General features: G+C 39.4%; 1 protein-coding gene across 5 annotated transcripts in view; it reads right to left on the bottom strand.

Moving 5' to 3' along the window:
- NHSL1 (NHS like 1) overlaps positions 1–20154 on the bottom strand; it is a 126247-nt gene that overhangs the window by 41339 nt on the left and 64754 nt on the right. The gene's annotated exons all lie outside the window — the stretch shown is intronic.

The raw sequence follows: 20154 nt of genomic DNA, 5'->3' as shown, positions 1-20154 counted from the left end.
CCTTGCAAAAGCGTTCACTCACCACAGGGTACCTTTAAATGTCCAGCTTGCTAAAGGAGTATGAAATGTGTTTGGTTTTGGAAGAGTTTACTCTTTGCCCAGCTTGAAAAAACCATGCACCTAATGGCACAGAACTAAAGTAGGGCATCTTCAGAGTGCCTTTGTAACACTAGGATCTATGAATCTCCCTCAGAGAGGAGATGAACAGTCGCTTAAGTGAAAGGATAAAAATTCTCCAACTGGGGGAAAAAAGTCCTTACTCTCCTTTGCTACCTCACAGTGGGAGTGAGTAGAGAGTTTCCGATCCAGAACTGCAAATGAGATTTTTAAAAACCACAGGAAATAGTCATGAGAAGCTTTCAGAATGCCAAACTAACTTTAAAAAATGCATTGCATAATCACAAGACAGCTAATTACTATTACTTCAGTTACTTAGGGGCTAACTAATTTGTGGGCTCGTCTGTCAACCACTCTTAATATTGCGTAAAATGGAAAGACTTTTTTTTTAATTCTGAAATTTCCAGAACACAGCTTATTTTTTAATGAGGATTTACTCATAATAATATAACCCTTTCCAGTGAGAAATATCTTCCCATTTCTCCAATATTTATGATTTCTCTAAAAAATTTAAATAAAACAGAATTATACTGTCCTACAGAGAGAACATTACATAAAGCATGATTAGTAGTTTTCAGTGTTACGTGAAAAGTTTTGGGATTCTGTAAATATTTGATTTTATTTTAATTACCTTAAAGTTAGGTTGAAAAAAATACTCACTTTACATTTCATTAAATGTAATTTGGTGTTGCAAATTAACTTTTCTGTGGTCCTATGAACTATAGTCTCCTAAGGACTCAGGGTGAATCCTGTATAACAAACCAATAAAAACTGTTACCACTTTAAAAGGAACATACCTCAACATAATATAGGCCATATGTGAAAAACCCACAGTTAACATTATACTCAATGGTGAAAAACTGACAGTTTTTCCTCTAAGGTCAGGAACAAGACAAGAATGTCCACTTTTATTCAACATAGTACTGGAAGTCCTTGCCACAGCAATCAGACAAGAAAAAGAAATAAAAAGCATCCAAAATGGTAAAGAAGAAGTAAAACTTGCCCTGTTTGCAGAAAACATGGTACTATATATAGAAAGCCCTAAATTCTACACCAAAAAACTACTAGAACTGATAAATGAATTAAGTCACAGGATACAAAATTAATAATCAGAAATCTGTTACAACATTCTATACACTAATGAGGAAGGAGCAGAAAAAGAAATTAAGAAAACAATCCCATTTACAGTGCACCAAAAAAGAATAAAATACCTAGGAATAAACTTAATCAAGTTCATGAAAGACCTGTACTCTGAAAACAATAAAACACTGATGAGAGAGTGAAGAGGACACAAACAAATGGAAAGATATTCCATGCTCATGAATTGGGAGAACCAATATTGTTAAAAAAAAAAAAAAAAAAAAAAAAAAAGTCTGTACTACCCAAAGCAACCTACAGATTTAATTCATTCCCTTTCAAAATACCAATAGCATTTTTCACAGAACAAATAATCCTAAAATTTGCATGGAACTACAAAAGACCCCAAAGAGCCAAAGCAATCTTGAAAAAGAAGAACAAAACTGGAAGTATCACAATCCCAGATTTCAAGATACACGACAAAGCTATAGTAATCAAAACAGTATGGTACTGGCACAAAAGTAGACATACAGATCAATGGAACAGGATAGACAGCACAGAAATAAACCCATACTTTTATGGTCAGTTAATCCTTGACAAAGGAGGCAAGAATATACAATGGGAAAAAGACAGTCTCTTTAACAAATGGTGCTGGGAAAACTGGACAGCTACGTGCAAAAGAATGAAACAGGACCACTTTCTTACACCACACGCAAAAATAAATTCAAAATGGATTAAAGACCTAACTGTGAGACCTGAAATCATAAAATTCCTAGAAGAAAACTTCGGCAGCAATTTCTTTGACATTGGCCATAAAAACATTTTTCTAGATGTGTCTCCTCTGGCAAGGGAAAAAATGCAAAATTAAACTTTTGGGAGTACATCAAAATAAAAAGCTTTTGCACAGTGAAGGAAACCATCAACAAAACAAAAAGGCAACCTACTGAATGGGAGATGTTTGTAAATGATATGACTGGTAAGTGGTTAATATCCAAAATACATAAAGAACTTATACAATTCAACAGAAACCCCCAAATATTATCCAATTAAAAATGGGCAGAGGAGGGGCGCCTGGGTGGCTCAGTTGGTTAAGCGACTGCCTTCGGCTCAGGTCATGATCCTGGAGTCCCGGGATCGAGTCCCACATCGGGCTCCCTGCTCAGCAGAGAGTCTGCTTCTGACCCTACCACTCTCATGTTCTCTCTCTCATTCTCTCTCTCTCTCGCTCTCAAATAAATAAATAAAATCTTAAAAAAAAAAAAAAATGGGCAGAGGACACATACAGACATTTTTCCAAAGAAGACATAGATGGACAGACACACAGAAAGATGCTCAACATCACTCACCATCAAGGAAATGCAAATCAAAATTACAATGAGATATTACTTCACACCTGTCAGAATGGCTAAAATCAAAACTCAAGAAACAATGAGTGTTGGCAAGGACATGCAGAAAAAGGAACCTGCATGCACTGTTGGTGGGAATGCAAACTGCAAAATGCAAACTGGTGCAGCCACTGTAGAAAACAGCCCCTATACGTGGAATTTAAGAAACAAAACAAATGGGGGTGCCTTGGGTGGCTTAGTCATTAAGTGTCTGCCTTTGGCTCGGGTCATGATCCCGGGGTCCTGGGATCGAGCCCTACATCGGGCTCCCTGCCTGGCAGGAGGTCTGCTTCTCCCTCTCCCACTCCCCCTGCCGTGTTCCCTCTCTCGCTGTCTCTCTCTCTGTCAAATAAATAAATAAAATCTTTAAAAAAAATAAATAAAAGAAAGAAACAGTTGAACAAAGAATCAAAGGGAAAAACAAAAAAACAGACTTTAAAATATAGAGAACAAACTGGCAGTTGCCAGAGGGGAGATGGGTTGGGATGGGTAAAACAGATGAAGGAATTAAGAGTACATCTATTGTGATGAGCACTGAAGTAATGTACAGAGTTGCTGAATCATTATATTGTACACTTAAAACTAATGTAACACTGTATTTTAATTATACTTAAAATAAAAAATAAAAAATGAAATGCAGTCAGCCACACATTTCACACAAAAACAAAAACTGTTACCACTTGTAGCTACTTATAATTCATTGTTTTCAAATACTTGACAAACAAAACAAAATACAAAGTGAAGGCCCGTTTTATTTACTTTTTAATTTTTTTCAAATATTTTATTTTTAAGTAATCTCTATACCTAATGTAAGGATCGAACTCAACAAGCCCTAGATCAAGAGTTACACACACACTCTACCCACTGAGCCAGCCAGGCCCCTCAAGCCAAGGCCGTTTTAAACTAAGTCAAATTAGTCTTTATCCCTAACTAATTGACCCTATAAGAAGTATAAGTTTAAAATGACAACATTTTAAAATATTGAAAATCTTTTTACATACTGGGAGCAGTTACCATGTGAGGTTGTGTTTTGAAACGATTCCTTGCTAGAAAATAAGGAGGGGCTGCTGGGCTGGATCATCTCTAAAGGTGATATTAGTTCTGATGTTTTTGGCAATATTAAAAATAGCTAAAATGACTTGATACATGTTAAGTCTTAAAAGACCAAAATGTTGCAAATTATCCATAAAACTATGAAAAATCTGGCAATTATCAGTACTTCTACCATCACCTTTTGAATCTAGTTTAAAAGACAATGCCTCTTTTTTCCACAATGAAGCTTGGTCACAGGAATGTTTAAAATAGTACTATGTCCATGAAATAAGATGCTGGGTCTAAGGTGAAAAGTAGGCAGCATACATTTATGGTGGATGACCATTTTCTGAAATCTAGTACAGTCATCAAATTCCATTGTCTCTTATCTTATTCCACTCTAGGGAAAATCTAGGAAAATCTCTTGTCAAGTTCCAACAGCTCTCAGTTTCTAAAACCATGGCTTTGTTCATTAAACGGAGTTTGTCTGAAGAGTGAGATATAAGTAGGTGCAAGCCATCACGAATAAACAAAGACTTTTCCAACACTACACTGAGAGTAACTGCAAGGCAAAGCATAATTTAAAGCCAGTTATGGCAGCAGCTACAGGCTAGAAACGAGATACTCAGTGTAACAGAAGATCACATACTCCTCTTGCAACAGAAATTTGGAGTAAAACCGAGCTATTGTTCTCACAGTCCTGCTTGGATAAAGGTATCACTGTTCGTTGTGTCCTCTGGTTTCCCAACCACAAATTTCCTCCTCTTCCCTTTCATGTCAAACTATTTTCTTTAGCACAAGAACAGTGGGCAAACATTCCTTGGTAGACCAAAATTTTAAATATAGAAGAAAAAAAAACAATGTCATACCGCTGGATGGTGATCTAACCATCTTCTGAATTTAAACTTGCTTGGCCTCCAAACCTTCATGCATTTGGCTATTCGTTAGGCTTTTCATGTTAATATGTTAGACATGTTAAGAGAGTCTACTCCAAGATGCTTTAAAGAGTTATTTTCAAAATAATTCTCTCTGCTGGAAATCCTTGATAAATTTCCACTTTCCATGTTTTGCTTTTAAATTTACTGAATCAATCAAAATGAGCTAGAATACGTGGCAGTTACAAACAGTTCCAAAACCTCAGTGACTTAAGAAACTAGAGGAATCTTTGCCGCACATTCTCCTGGTACAAGCAGAACTAGCAGGGGCTCTGCCAGCCACAGTCCCTTGGGGACCAGAAAGAGGGAAGAACCTGTGCTAACTGCTCACATGGCAGCACAATGGGAATGTGGTGCCTCCCGAAACTTCTGCCAGAAATAACCCCTGGTTTCCTGAGTCCCATTTCTTTGGACAAAACAAGCCATATGACCATATCTAACTTCAGAGGGGACAAGAAAGGACAACCCTACCTCATGAGCAAGGGGGAAAATGCGACTATTCAAAACTGCTCCAATGACTCTTCCAAACGGAGAGCCAACACTGAATTGAAGACTTTCCAGATCCTTAGTACACTTATTTAATGTATACTTCCAATCCTTCTTGAATGAGGTTGAGAGGCTTTTGATGTGGAATTTGCAAGGGCAATGAAAAGCTACTCTCTGTGTTGTTGGAACAGGGAGTTAACCATTGGGAAGGACTCCACACGGAGGAGCAGTTGAGTGTCTGGAATCAAGATGGACCCAGCCCCACTTTCTACCTGTGAGGTCTAGGGGACAACATTTTAACCTGTTGGAAATTCAGATTCCACCTCTGTTAAGGCTGGGACATTACTCCATATGGGAAGCTGTCAGGAGACAAATATTTCAACAAGTATTTCTGAGTGCTCTGTTCTCTGAAGAACTGCATGACTCTGGGCTTCAGGGACTCATGTCTAAGGTCCTGAGTTACCCTCTGTGGTGGGAAAGGCAGGATGTGGTAACGGCTCTCAGCAGACAAAGCAGTCAGTGTTGCATAGGACCTGTGATGAGGGGCTCCGGACGAATACAGCACTGTTCCGACTGGCACTTCACACACACACGGAGTCATTTCCTCCTCACAATGACCCGGAGAGATGTGGACTGTGCTGTTCCACATTTTGCATACAAAAACTCTGAGAAACAAAAAGAAACTTGCTCCAAGTGACAGAGCCAACATCAGAATCCAGGCACTCTGGCCCCGGAACTGGCGATCTTTCCTGAAGTTAACAACTCACAGCCGACTACAGTGCTGTGGTGAGCAACTACCCCGCCTCCACTCCTCTTGGGACCACACTTAATGTGTAAAAGAACACTAGCCTTTATCTAGCAAATCAATGCTTTTGGTTTGGGGGTTTAGTGCCCTTAAGATCTTTCCTAGAAAAGAGGTTAAACTAGCTCTATTACAGTTTTTTTTCCTCTACATTTACATTTTCATTAAAAAAATGAGTATGAAATGAAATAAGTCAGTAAATGTTTATCTTAAGGAATACTGATACTTAAGGTCTTTCGAAATTAAGATTAGGGAAAGTCTCTCTTCCTTAAGGGCAAAGCAGATCTATAGGTGAAAATACTATGTCTCTCACAGAAGTAATGAAAACATTAGCAGACGCAGCATTTTAAGATGGAAAAGAAAATCCTTTGATTCCCTTCTGGAATTTATTTTATAAATTCTTAAATTATATTAATTGTACACATTAACACAGCCTGTGTATTACCATCATCACTTCCCAAATCCTTACAGGTGATAGCGTAGGTCCTACTGACCTGTAACGGCAGCCACCATGTTTATGGGGAGCTCACCTCACTGTGCTCCTTCAGGACAGCTTAATCCAAATGCTGCCCACCTCTGAGGCTTACTTCAAACCCTATCTTCCACAAAGCCTTCCCTAGTCACTCCAGCCTTCCATGCTAGCCTGAATTTTTCAATACTGTTAAGCCATACTGCATATTCCTTAGAACCTCTGGCGTGCCTCACACAGTATAGAGGTTCAACTGATGTTCTTCAAGAAAGAATAGCAAAGAGAAGGAGTGGGAGGTAAGGTAGCATCTACTGGCAAAGAGGCAGAATCAGAGTTACAAAAAGTCCTTAGTTCCTAAGCCAATTCTTTCTCCTCGGTAACTCATGTATTATGACTCCAAGGCAAAGCATCCCCATCCCAGATTTAACCATTAATTCACAAATATTTATGAAGCATCTACCACCTGCCAAGTACTCTGATAGGCACAGAAGCTTCTACAGTGAACAGAACAAAAATTCCTGTCCTCGTGGAGCTTATGTTCTAATGAAAGCACAGACAACAAACAGAAAAAAAAAAAAAACAGTAAACTATGTAGTATGTTAGAAGGTCCTAAGTGCTAAGAGAAAAACAAAGCGAAGAAAGGAACAGGGAATGGCATTTGGAGCGGGCCTCACTGAGTGATATCTGAGCAAAGAAAGTAGGTTCCCATCACCCTGAGAAAGAGCTAGAGAAAAGTTTGGGGTGAGAATAGTAGGAGATGCAGTTGGACAGGTAAAGGAGGGACTGACTACTTAGGGCCTCGAGGGTTGGAAGGACTCTGGCTTTCATCATGAAGCTGAGGGATAGCCTGTGGGGACTTGGAGCAGAGAAGTGACATGATCTCACTTGCATTTATCACCTTCTTCCTGCCTACCCACTTCCCTAAGATGCTAGGACTCAGCTGAAAACTACTCAGACACATAAATTCCAAATAAACCACAACAGGAGTTTGACTGTTACCTACAGGAGGAGAAAGCCAATCATTCAGTGATGCTAGTACAAGTTACATGGACATTTTTACCACCGCCTGGTATAACTCGCCAAGAAGGGAAGGAATGATAAAGAAAGAATCTGAAACAAGTGCTGCCGTAGTAAAAGCCAGAAGGATCAATTAAGAAGGTAATTTTGTCATTCTTCTGGTCCTATGGGTAGTGTTGGGTGTGTGCAGGTATGAACTGCTAGGAAAATTGTGAAACATTCAAATTAAAAGCACAATTCTGGCATTTCACAACAGCAGAGCATTCCAGATGCACCATATTTTACAATCTGAATGTGGTTTCTTTTTAACAGTATTAAATCTTTCATAATCCTCCTACTGTAATTCAAGGTCATTGAAATTGGGAGGACTCCACTTCCAAAATTAATTATAAAAATAATGGTCGTAAGGTGCTGCTTCAGTGAGAATGTCCTATGATGAACCATAGTCTAAAAAAGTCCTTTTTTCAGATCACTGATTTTTAAAGTCATTACCACTGACACTAAATAAATGAATTATTTTCTAAACTGAAAGCCCTTGGCCATCATTATTTGATTTGTGTTTCAAGTATTTCTGTAGGAACTGAAGCAGAACAGATCTTATCTGTGTCTTATGGATTATGAAACCCAGGTCTAAAGTTTCTGGAAGATCCAGGTTTTCAAACTTCTATCCCAGTTACTTATCCACCAGATTATCAACAACAGGGTAAAAGGCCAGTTCTAGTATATATCTTTTTCCAGGAATAGAGCACTGAGAACACATAAGACTATAAACATGTATGCTAAGAAAATCAATTCTAATCCAACAGCTGTATTGGGTATTATACAGCTAATTTAATTTGAACTTTCAAGTAAGTACATAGGAAAACTTTCCTGCACTTAAATATTACACTTTGTAAACATTACAGAATTTATTTTCTTAAGATAATTAAAACAAAATGCATTTTAAAACAGAAGGGATTTACCTTCTAGGTCATTAATTTATTGGGTTTGGCAACACTGAGAAAAAATCATTCCCATACTGTGGTTTGGATTCTGCCTTGCCAATCAGGCATATTGGATGTTCCCAAAATACATTTGGATTTTCTTGCAAATTCTTCAAAACAGCTGAACTTCAATTTATTTAAACAGTTTTTAAGAATCAAAAATTGGAATAATTAAGAGATTATAGACGTTCAAACCTTTTTAAGTTCCTTGGTTATTTGTAGCCTACCAAGTGAGCTGAAAAGCTGTGTTAAATCTTAAAGACACCGTGAATTTAATCTAGATCTTGGATATTGATATGGATATTTTCCTAGATAATTTGATAGCAATTTTAAGTGACAGATTTCAAATAAACATGCTCTTTGGTTTAATATTAGACTAATGACTGGTTCTTTCCTCCCCTCCCCTCTTTAGAGTAAAACTGTTTATGTAGTTATACAGTAATACTTATAATGGCATAAAAGCATATTATTTATATATGAAGTAGTAAACTCAAATTTATCTTCCAACAAATGCATAGTTGGGCCCTAAGATCACTTCTTCGCCAATCATCACTTCAATGATACTTAGAATCCAAAGCACCATAAAACATAAAAGGATAAAGAATAAATATATGGCTTTAATGACTAAGCCCAAGCCCCTCTAAAGTTCTGAAAGCAAATGTCTCCTCTCTTAATGGTGCTTGTACAACAAAATGTTCCAGGTGCTAGAGAATTGGCTTAACTGGGTAAGAAAGAAAGAAGGCCAATCAGAAAGTATGCCAACTGTTACCCAAGTGTCAAGGAAAAGGGAGCTCCCCTGAAGGGAATGAGTTTCCATTTGCTTAAGTCACCTTCTGCTAACAGCCAGAGAGAAGAATAGCAGCAGTCCAGAGCTCAAACTCTGAGAGTGAACAGCTGTATGTTCAAATCCTAGCTTGCAATGAGCTAGTGGAGCTGAAGGACTACGTTCCAACTTTCAAGGGGCTTACAGCTTAGCTGACTGATAAACAAGCTCACATGACAATTGACAGAGCCATAGTTTTCCATATTAAGGTGCCTCAGAATCCCCTGGAGGGCTTCTTGAACCCATTGCTCGCCCGCTCCCAGAGTGTCTGATTCAGCAGGTCTGGGGTGGGGCCAGAGAACTTGCATTTCTAGTAAATTTCCAAGTGATGCTAATGCTGCTGGTCTGGGAGCCACAGTATGAGAAAAGAGGGAAATAGAACTAGGATGGGTTGACATTTCCTACATATTCCAAGTGAGAAGGCCTGAGGGAAAAAGAGGGTTGATCTCTCTTATTCTGTCACAAATGATCCACACTCACTAACAGAGTAACTTCAGAGGACAACAGGAAACAAAGGATGAAGAAGAATTTAGTTTATGGGTAGAGGTCAATGTAGAGGGGAGAAATGCTCTCTCTGGTACTACTTTGAATTCCTAAAGAATACTATTTTGTTGCAGAAAAAGCTTTAACTTTGCTACTGCGGAAATGCCTTGCCTGTCAAGCCTCCTTTAAAATGCTCAGGGAGTTCTTGCTTTTAACATCCCACTTAACATTCCACTTGAGCTCCAACTGAGGAGGAAGCTTCCTGATCCAGGCCAGCACCAGCTCTCCCCAGATTACTGTGGTAATCACCACCCAGTCTCCTGCTTCCACCCCGGCCCCCTTTCGGTGAACTTTAAACACAGAACCCGACTGAGCCACTTAAAAAAAACGATGCATCAGACTATGTCACTCCTGAGTTCAAACCTCTGCAACGGCTTCCCAGGCCCTGAAAGTGAAAGCCAACGTCCTCCTAATGGTTTCTAAGCCCTGCATGATCTCACTCTGTGCGGGCGGCTAGCAGGTGCTCAGTGAGTTCGTTAAGTGAATGAATGATCAGTACTTGAAAGCGTACTGTGATTACATGATAGGGGTGCCGTCCCTTTCCTCTCCCCTGTGTACTTTATCCTTGAACACGCTTTCCACCTTAATAAACCCAAGGCATATGACCTGCCTCGTCTATACCGGCCACGTCATCAGTGTTTATTAAGCACAGCTGGGAGTACGGGCTGGGGCCAGCATCAATACAGAATTCAATGGGGGAGGGGCCCCAATCATATGTTAAGGAAATAAGAAGATGAGGAAAAAACAGGTAGGAAGGAAATGAGGTATGGAAGATCATGTCCAGTGCTCAGTCAGGGTTATCTATCCAAGGAAATTTAGTCTCAGTAGAATTTCAGGGAAACTGATCAAATCCAGTATTTACAACTAACTGTATTATGGATAACACCCAAAAGATTTCTGGTCAGATAGAACCAGAGAAAGCTCCCAGAAGTTTTGGGTAGGATTAAGGCAGAAGACAAGAGATGGTGATGGAATAGATGCCTTTGAAATGGACACGTTTCTTTGCCAAGGGAGGGGGAAAATGAATGACAAGCAGACTGCAGAATTCATCTGCTTAAATATTTAACACAATTCCAAATGACTCCTCATTTCAATCTACACAGTGGGTTTGGGGAAATAAAGTGATCAGGATTGGGAAGGTGGAGTACCACATAGGGAAAATGCACTATTAACTGTGTCATCAGCTCAGAGTTAAACAGGAAATGATTTCGTGACTAATGTATAAACATGTATTGGAAAGAACTGCCCCGCTCCCAATCCTAGGACCAACGTCTCCCTCCTGACATTAAACACCACAGGCAATTTCCCTTTATGTGGAAGGGTTTCAAAAAGGTCATTTTGACTAATATCGTCCCTCTATGGTTAATTTCTATGAGAGTGGAATTAAAACCTCCAAAAAACTAGGAATTAAATATTAAAACTTAAGCAGTTGGATAAACTGTTAGCTTTATTTTTCACTGCAAACCATGGAGAGATTTACTCGTAAAGGTGATCTGCTATTGTAGAAAACTAGTTTTTAACACTTCTCTTCACATACCCAAATTAATTCAAGGAGACTCAAGACACTGAATCTGATTGAAATTAAGGTGAACACTTTCTGGTGCCCATGATTAATGGGAGTGTGTGAAGAGTTTTCCAAATCTGGTGGAGCGGCACCAGAGCGCAGCCAAATGGGAGGTGATCTCATTTCACTTCAGAATGAGAAAGCCCTATCACTGGCCATAGTGGAGCATCACCAAGGTTACTCAATATCAAATAGCTGCAAAGATTCTAAACCAACACCAGAGACTTCAGTTGTACAGAGAGTGATAACAAACCTTATCCACAGTACCTTCAATGTAGCATTTTTATGCTGCACTGAGTGAAATATAGAGGCCACTCAAGTTACTCACTTTATCAGGAATTAAAATAGAATTGCTGGAACAGCAGACTAGCCGTGGACACAAAAACAAAACAAAAAGCCTTTTGTTGAAACAATCCCTAGTGCTCTGTTAAGACCTGGATCATTTAAATGACTGTCTTTGCTATTCTATCTTTTGTGTGTTGCTTACCATTAAAAAAAAAGGCAACATGTCTCTTAACCTAGTGAAAAAGCAATGATTGTTCACTTTCCCTTGCTCTTGCATCGGACCTCCCACTCACGGGTGAATTACTCTTTCGGCCTTACCGCACTCGGGACAGTATTATAAAAAATTTCCTGAGCCCTCAAATCCAACAAGGGACGTTAAACAATCTCTTTTGTCTGTCATTTCCATTCTGTTAATTCCTCATTTTTGTCTCTGCTCTTCTCTTTCCTCAAGAGAGAATTTGACCCATGGTTTCATCAGGTTGGGCAACTTTCCTTAAGGGCAAAAATTCCAAAAGAAGTTTAATGAAATACCAAACATAAACAAAACAAAACAAAACAAAACAAAACAAAAAAAAACTTTTAATAACATATAACACGAACATTTGTCTTTGAAAAGTCAACCTAATTAAATTCACAAGCACTGAACAAGAGCACCAAATGAAGCCATTCTTCTTACCAAAGCCATAGCAATAGAGTGGGGGCCACATTTTCGTTAAGCCTCTGACACCATCTAATGAACAACTTTACCATTTCTTTTGTTCCATCTCAAAGCTTTTCCCAATTCTCTGTCTAGGAGACACAGGTGGAAACCTGCCCTCCACCTGTGCCCGAGTTCACTGCCTATTGCCTCCTGCCTCCTCAGGGAACAGCCTCCCCATTCTCTCTTGGTATCTGTGATCTTTCCCCCTCCTCGTGGGCTCCTTTTGTCTAAACCATGTTTTAATTGGCTCTAGTTTTTAAAACAAGTAGTAATATTACCTCTATCTTGCCACACCTCAAAATATTTTCCCCTCTTTGTTTTGCTGACATCAATTTATTCTACTTCCTTGTTTCTCAAAATACTACTTGTATTATTTCTCTGCTTATAAAAATAATTCTTCTCTCATGAAATCTGGCTTCTTACATCCAAAGCCTTCCTTGAAACTCCTCTTTTGAAGGTCACCAATGGCGGCCTAATGACCAGTTTAGTAGCTTTTCTTCAGACTCTCTTGCCATCTGCAAGCCTCATGACGACTGCCCATCCTGACTTTCTTCTTCCCCAACTATTCTTTTGCCAACTTCTCCTTTCCAGCCCCCTAAAATAAGGCCTTCCAGGCTCAACCCTGTGCTCTCGCCATCCTCCATCTCCTCACTCCTGCATTTTCACCCCTTGTGCTGTGGCTTCGGCCCTCACCTCTCTCCTGAGTTCTAGGTGACCTTTCCAGGACCCCCACAAACACAAGAGTGTTTAGAGTCAACTGAAATACGAAACATAGAGAAAGAGCTTTTCATAACATTACCATTTGTCTCTGAAAAGTCAACATCATTAAGTTAAGCACCAGACTGTGTGCTGGAGTTGCACAAATGACAAGGTCCTGCTCCCGACGGTCTTGCTGTCCAGGGAGATAAATGAGTAAACACAATTACGAAGCACAGACTAAGCAGTTTAATGGAGGCCTGTAAGGTTTTGTGGGAATGTATAGGAAAGTATAGAAGGCGTGCCCGAGTCTGCCCTGGAAAGTCCAGGAAAACCTCGTGGAGTTCTCAGACACCCACAAGATGACTCTTCCAGGGAAAGGGCGTCGGTCAGGTGTAAAAGATTATGATACAGTAGGAAGAAGGACGAGACCAGCGGAGAAAGGGAGAACAAGACAAGCTAGCATTCCAATGCAAGGACTTTATCCTTACAGGTGAAGGCACAGTAAGAGCATGGGTGGAGGGGTAGGAGGCATGAGGCTAGACAAACAGGAGGCAGATCAAGAAGGTTCTTAGATGCTAAGGAGCTGTGTGAGAGGAGCTCTTCGGGAATTTTTAACAAGGGAGAGGCATAATCAGATGTTTAAAGGTAACACCCAGGGGCAGGGGTGCGGCTCAGTGATACCACTCTCATCAACCTTGTTACTCACACATACATCTTATCTCTCTGGCCAGCTTTAAGCGTCTGGGGAAAGCAGCAACGTCATTCCTCTTTGACTCGGCCACAATATCCAGCCCAGTGCTTCACCTGCAGGATGCACTTTTTAGAAAACTTTTATGGCAACACAAACTTAGATTGTAGATAACCCAGTTTGTCAGGACATACGCTTAGCAGTAAGTTCTATCCTGGTGTCAAAAAAACTTCACATGTGTCACCCTTACGCAGCTAAGTACTAAGAGGTCAATTAGAATTTTGAGCTCAGAAGGGAACTTAGACATCATTAATTGTTTTCCAGAGCAGGAAGCCAAGGACAAAAATGGGATACAATTTTCCAACATCCCACAGACTACTGGTGGCACTGGAATCAAAATTCTGGCCACGCATCTCATTTTCTTGACTAGTTAATGACAACTGAACAAAATGTCAATGCTGCTATGTTCTAGGAAAGATGAGACAATATCTTCCCTATCCCTGTGGAGTGGCTTTTTCCCCAACTTAATTCTAGATTCTAGACCTATTTTTATTTAAACTAGAAACTAAGTTAAAATTCTATATGAATGAGTCTAAGTAATTAAACATTTCTTACTTATAAAATATTAAAAATAACCTTCCTTTAAACAGTGATACTTCCCCTCCTCCTTCTACCTATCAGTTTTACCTAAGGATTCTTCAGGAAGAGCACAAGTAATGACCAGGCAAAGAGCGCTAACTCATTGGTCCCCTTCTTTTTCCCTTATCCCTTCTAAAAATCTGTGCCTAAAGTCCACTGAGGTACTAATGACCTATTATAGTCCTAAAAATATACACCAAATACCATTAGAATGAAACAGTTATAGATACTTGACACACCCGATGTCCCATGATGTAGCTTCCCTCCTTTATTCTCTTAAACCTACTAGAGTTTCAATGACATCAGGACTGAATGAAGAGATTTCCAGAGCAAAAGTGAAGCCCCACCTTTAGGCATCCACAAGCGAATCTGCATTCCCTAAGTGAAAAGGCTAACAAAACCAAACCTGCCCTGGGCCTTTAGACTCCAGCGAACCCTTGTCCCTATGACCTTTCTGAAAGTTGATGGCAGGCATCAGAGCATCAGAGCATCTCCTCTGCCCTCAGGATCTGAGATCCAAACAGACAGGTGTGGGCTGAGCAAGAAATCTGATTTCAAATCCCGACCTGGTCATCTTTCAACTGCAAAGTAGCTATAAACTAATCCCTTCACTTCCGTGGGCTTTAGTTTACTTATCTACAAAATGAAAAGGGAGTTTATTAATCAGAGGATGTGGGAGGAGGTCCCTTCCAGCTCTAGCAATCTAGGCTCTTTCAGAGGTTGATGGTGGGTGGAGGAAAAAGTCACCTTGCTTATGTGGATGAAATGAACCTGTCAAGTGTCTGTGGCTATCCTTGTCATCTGACGATGTTTCTGGTTCTGTTCCTCTCTCCTTCCTCCCCACAGCATATCTCTGGAGCATAACGGGTAGAAGGGAAAGGATCAGCTAAATCAGGATAGCCATTTGGGAAAGAGGGCTGAGATTTATAAAATCGTATCTGTATTCCATTGCACTTAAATTAAAATGCACCCTTCCCTTCACAAACACTACTTCCAATTTAAGGGTCAGGTACTTTGAGATACTTTACAAAAGTAAGTTCATTTTATTCCCATGAACACAGATATGATGATCTTTATTTTACAGATGAGAAAACAAGGTCAAATTGTCAAAGAAATAAAACTCAAAATTAAACTCAAATCATAACAGGCAGGATTTGAACCCGTATGTGACCCATGCTCTAAGCAAGAACAATTAAGAGGTTTCTGGAGTTTAGGTCATATTCTACTTTTCGACCAGCGTAATGGTTCTATTGATATCTGCTTTATAATTACTTGTTAAAATGTACAATGTCTTAGGTATTTGTGTTATATATCATAATTTTTAAAAAGTGACAAAGAAGAAAAAGAATTCGGGGCGCCTGGGTGGCTCAGTTGGTTAAGTGACTGCCTTCGGCTCAGGTCATGATCCTGGAGTCCCTGGATCGAGTCCCACATCGGGCTCCCTGCTTGGCAGGGAGTCTGCTTCTCCCTCTGACCCTCCCCCCTCTCATGTGCTCTCTCTCTCATTCTCTCTCTGTCAAATAAATAAATAAAATCTTAAAAAAAAAAGAGATTAAAGAAAAAGAATTCAATGTTTAGCACAGGTGGGCAAAGCAGGTGTTCATCTTGAGTATGTCCAAGGCGGTTTGCAGATGGATCATTCCAGGAGAGAGAGCTCTCGGTCAACATCCACAAGGTCGTACCTACAAAGGCATCTCCCAAACAGTCCTGTGAAAAGTGCCACAGGACCCCCAAGAGGCGCATCTACAGCCAAAACCACAGGACCCATGTGCCCAAGGCAGACAGATAAGATAGCCAAGTCACCTCATCAAATCCAGAGAGAATTCTGCAACCGTTCCCAGAACAGACTTATCTGTCTAAGCCGAAGGTGAACTAGGAGGCTTCCTGACATAAAAGGTGGATGCAGTGACCCTTAGATAAAGTCAGTATGTCAGGAACGGTCAGAGGAACCTGTCTGAAACTACTTGGAAAACTTGTCCATAATTTTAAGAAAGGTGTACCATTCTCCAGCATCAGACAGGTTGGTGAACATACATGCACACACACACACAAAAACTGCTGTTTTTAACCGGTTGGTACAAACAGTCATTTCTTCACATTGTAAATCCTCAATTCCTGTAATAAATACAACGCACTGACTGTGAATTAACACAGGCCAGATTCACCATTCCTGCCTGTGTTCACACTTCTAATTCTAGAGCCACAGAGCGGGCTGACCTGCTAAAATGTATTTCTTCAGGAAGGATAGCTGTGACTAGAGAACACTTTCGATACAACAACAGATGCTCTGTGAACTAATTCTGGCAGGAGTGGACATGGACACAGTAACTAAATTGCCTGTTAAATATACTGTGAGAAATTGTGTTTTTCTCTCTCCCAGGTTGGGCTTTTGGGGGATGGAGCCTTGAAAATAACATGTCTTTATTTCAGCCTTCAATATGCTCATCATTGTCGAATGAGGTCTACAGTTCTGAAGAAATAAAATCTGAACCTTTCATTCAGCCTAACTGTGCCCACCCCCATCCCTCAACTCCCCTTTTCCCATTTAATGTGGCCCTTTGACTAATGCTAAAAATTATCCAGATAGATATTTAGTTAGATAAAGGTTACCCATCATCACATCTAACTCAGAAGAAGTTCATGAACGGTTCAAACAACTATGGAGATTAAAAGGGTAGAATTCTTCAGGAAATTCAGTTAAAAGATAATGGGATCCATCTTCAGAAATTAACTATTCACTGCCAGCCAGATGTCCTGTTGAGCCAAATATCAAAATACTATTTTTAAATCTAGGTACATGTTTGTATTGTCATTAGCAGTAAATCATTACCTACATCTCTAGTAACAAATCAACAAAATCAAGTCATTTGGTCTAAGAGCATGGTCACCAAATTCTATCAAATTCTCCAGAGATTAGCCAACAACAAATACAAAAGATCTCTGCTCTATTTGGACCAGAACAGAGTAGACTTGCACGTAAAAGACCCCTGCTGCAGGCATTCCATATGCCACACGGTGCCCACCTCCTCTTTAATGGCAGGATGAGAGCATGGGCAAGTGGGGGGGGGGGTCTCCCAATGCTTTTCTTTTCCAGCTGACTGAGCTCTCTACCTGCCCACTGTACACCGTACACATCTCCATTACACCATTGTCTATTTACTTCAATCTTGACACAAAGTAGCAAGCTCAGCTCTTTAAAGTTAGGGACCATAAACTTTTATTAGTTCATTTAAAAACTCCTGGTATACCTCCCCCCCCCCCAAGAAAACAAAAGCAAACAAACAAACAATAAAAAAACTCTTGGCATAGTACAGAATTGATGCTCAAATGCTTATTAAATTGAGTCTGTTATCTGTCTTTATGTGCTAACTCAAACTTAGCTTTTTCATAAAAACATTTTTTAGTAAACCCATGCCTTCCTCACTCTACCGACCTTAAGCACTTCTGCATTACTTTAATAAGCAAATGTTTACAACACTTACTTATTAATTTAACTAGTACTCATTGTATCATTTCCCTCCATATTTTATGATCCTCAAGAGGACAGTGAGCTCCCCTAAAACCTGACAGAAGAACTTACACGATGAGCATTTAATGATGATGAAAAAGCACCACCTATTTAACATTAAAGAACAGTATTCCTTCCTTAAAATTATGGATAAGGTCACAGTAAAAAGAGAAGGAACAAAACAGATTACTCATTGTGAATAACTAGCTACCTTTCTATATTTTTAAGCAAATAACATTGAGGGCAAATTAACTTAAACTGATAGCTTTATATAACATCATACCTTAATAGTGCCATATATTCAGGGACTGAATTTCTTCTTTTTAATCTTCACTGATAATGAGGTAATAAATGCTCTGTACTTGTGTTTATTAACTCAGGTTGCGAACATGGTATATGGCAAGTGTGGGATGTGAAGTTCTGTGCATGTGATTAAAAGTAAATAAAAGAAGTGGAAAACAACTCAGATGCTCTTTCTCATTTTATCTTCCTTATTCACTGTTTTAAAAGTTATTATTTATCTAAAAATCTCTTCAGGAGTACTTAAATCCAGACTTCAAAAGTTGAGCTCCAAGAATTTTCTGAAGTTACTAACTTTATTAATAGTAAATCCCTTCAATGAGGCATTTTAGGACATGAGAGCAACTGCTAAAGCATTTACCTTCTCAAAATAAAATTCAAGTGTACGCAAAACCAGTGGTGATGATATTTCACATGGATCTACTGAATGATCAAAAGGAAAATAAAATCAGAAAAATCTATATACAGACGTTCAATTTTCTCAGGGAAGAAAAGAGAAGCTCTGATCTGATACTTGCAAATACATGAAAGAGGCAGTGAAGCACAATTTCCTGGAGAGTGATCAAAAAACAGCCAGGCCTGAATACTCAAACTCACACATACCTTCCTGAAAGCATTCTCTACAAGCCAGACCATGCAGAGCTCTGTTTGTTCGTAGCTCAGAGAGAAATGTTAACAATGGCACTGCCTCTGGGGTTTGTCCTGGGAACTGTGCCATTTAATATTCTTATTAATTATTTGGTGGAAGAAGGTGAGCTATGAGGAGAGAAGCTCTTGGTTGCAATGTACTGAAGATAAATCGCTAGGTAAGGAAGGGATGTAGAAGAAATTTAGGTTGGATTTAGATACATCATGAAGGCAACAAAGGTCCAAGTACAATGCCAAGGCCATACGGAAGAGCCCAACTAATGCAATTCTTTTCATTTAAGCTTATGGTCACTAAATATATAGGTTAGGCAGGCTACATGAAAAAGGGGACCCAGTAACCTCAGCTCTGGAGAGCCCAAAGCCAAGACTGTAGGATACGAGATACTGTAAGATACGTGAGGTAACTGAAGCATTACAAGGAAGACAAAATAAGGCTATGATAAGTTATTCCTTCTTTCTCGAGGCAGAAATTATCTGCTTTCTCTAACTCCTATACAGCAATTTTTGGCACATCTCTTTGAGAATTTTTCACATTGTGATTTGTACTACAGAAATAAGTAGAAATTCCTTGAGAGCCAAGACACTGCCTTTGTAGCCTGCACTTCTGCCAGAATAAAAGATTTCCAACAAATGTTAAAGGCAATATAATACAGCAGTTAAGAGTAAGGGCTCGGAAGCCTCCGACTGTCCATGTTTAAATCCTGGTTCTACCATTAACTAACTTGGAGATCTCAGGAAGTTTCTGATCTGTGAGTCCATTTCACCACCTATAAAATTTGCATAATAATAGTAAACAGGATTATTGTGGGGATTAAATGATATAATACAAGTAATGGGCTTAGAACTGAATCTGGCATATAGGCAAGTGTTTAATAAATATTAGCTGGGGTCCTCATGCTGGGTTTTCCTTGAATCAATAACAGATTTCTTCTAGATTTAAGTCTTTCTCAATTAGATAAGATGCAGGACACCCAGTTAAAGTAAATTTCAATTTCAGATAAATAACATAACAAGTACTTTTTAAGTTTTTGGTTTTTTTAAGTGATGTCTACACCCAACGTGGGGCTCGAACTCAAGACCCTGAGATCAAGAGTCACATGATCCTCCGACTGAGCCAGCCAGGCACCCCAACAACAAGCACTTTTTAAATAAAACGATGTCCCAAATATTGCCTGGATCTGGTAGAATAAGAACATTAGTTTGCTTTTTTAAGGAAAAAGTCTCTGAATCTTAAAAGACATTCCTTCCTCTTTTAAAGAACTTCTTTACCACTTTTAAGAAGCCCTTTCCTTGCCATACATTTACACTTCTTAACATCCACAGTAAATTGAAGTAAAAAGGAAACTTTTAAACTAGATATAGGAGGATTCTCTTCCTATAATTTCCTACCGACCACCGTGTACTCTGCCCATCTGTTGCAGAACCTACGCTTCATAGGAGAGCAGTTGGGTGCT

Source organism: Phoca vitulina, unplaced genomic scaffold (assembly GCF_004348235.1).
Source record: "Phoca vitulina isolate PV1807 unplaced genomic scaffold, GSC_HSeal_1.0 scaffold9, whole genome shotgun sequence".
Classification (NCBI taxonomy): Eukaryota; Metazoa; Chordata; class Mammalia; order Carnivora; family Phocidae; genus Phoca; species Phoca vitulina.
The sequence above is the reverse complement of the archived record's forward strand: the minus strand, read 5'-3'. Positions and strand labels throughout refer to the sequence as shown.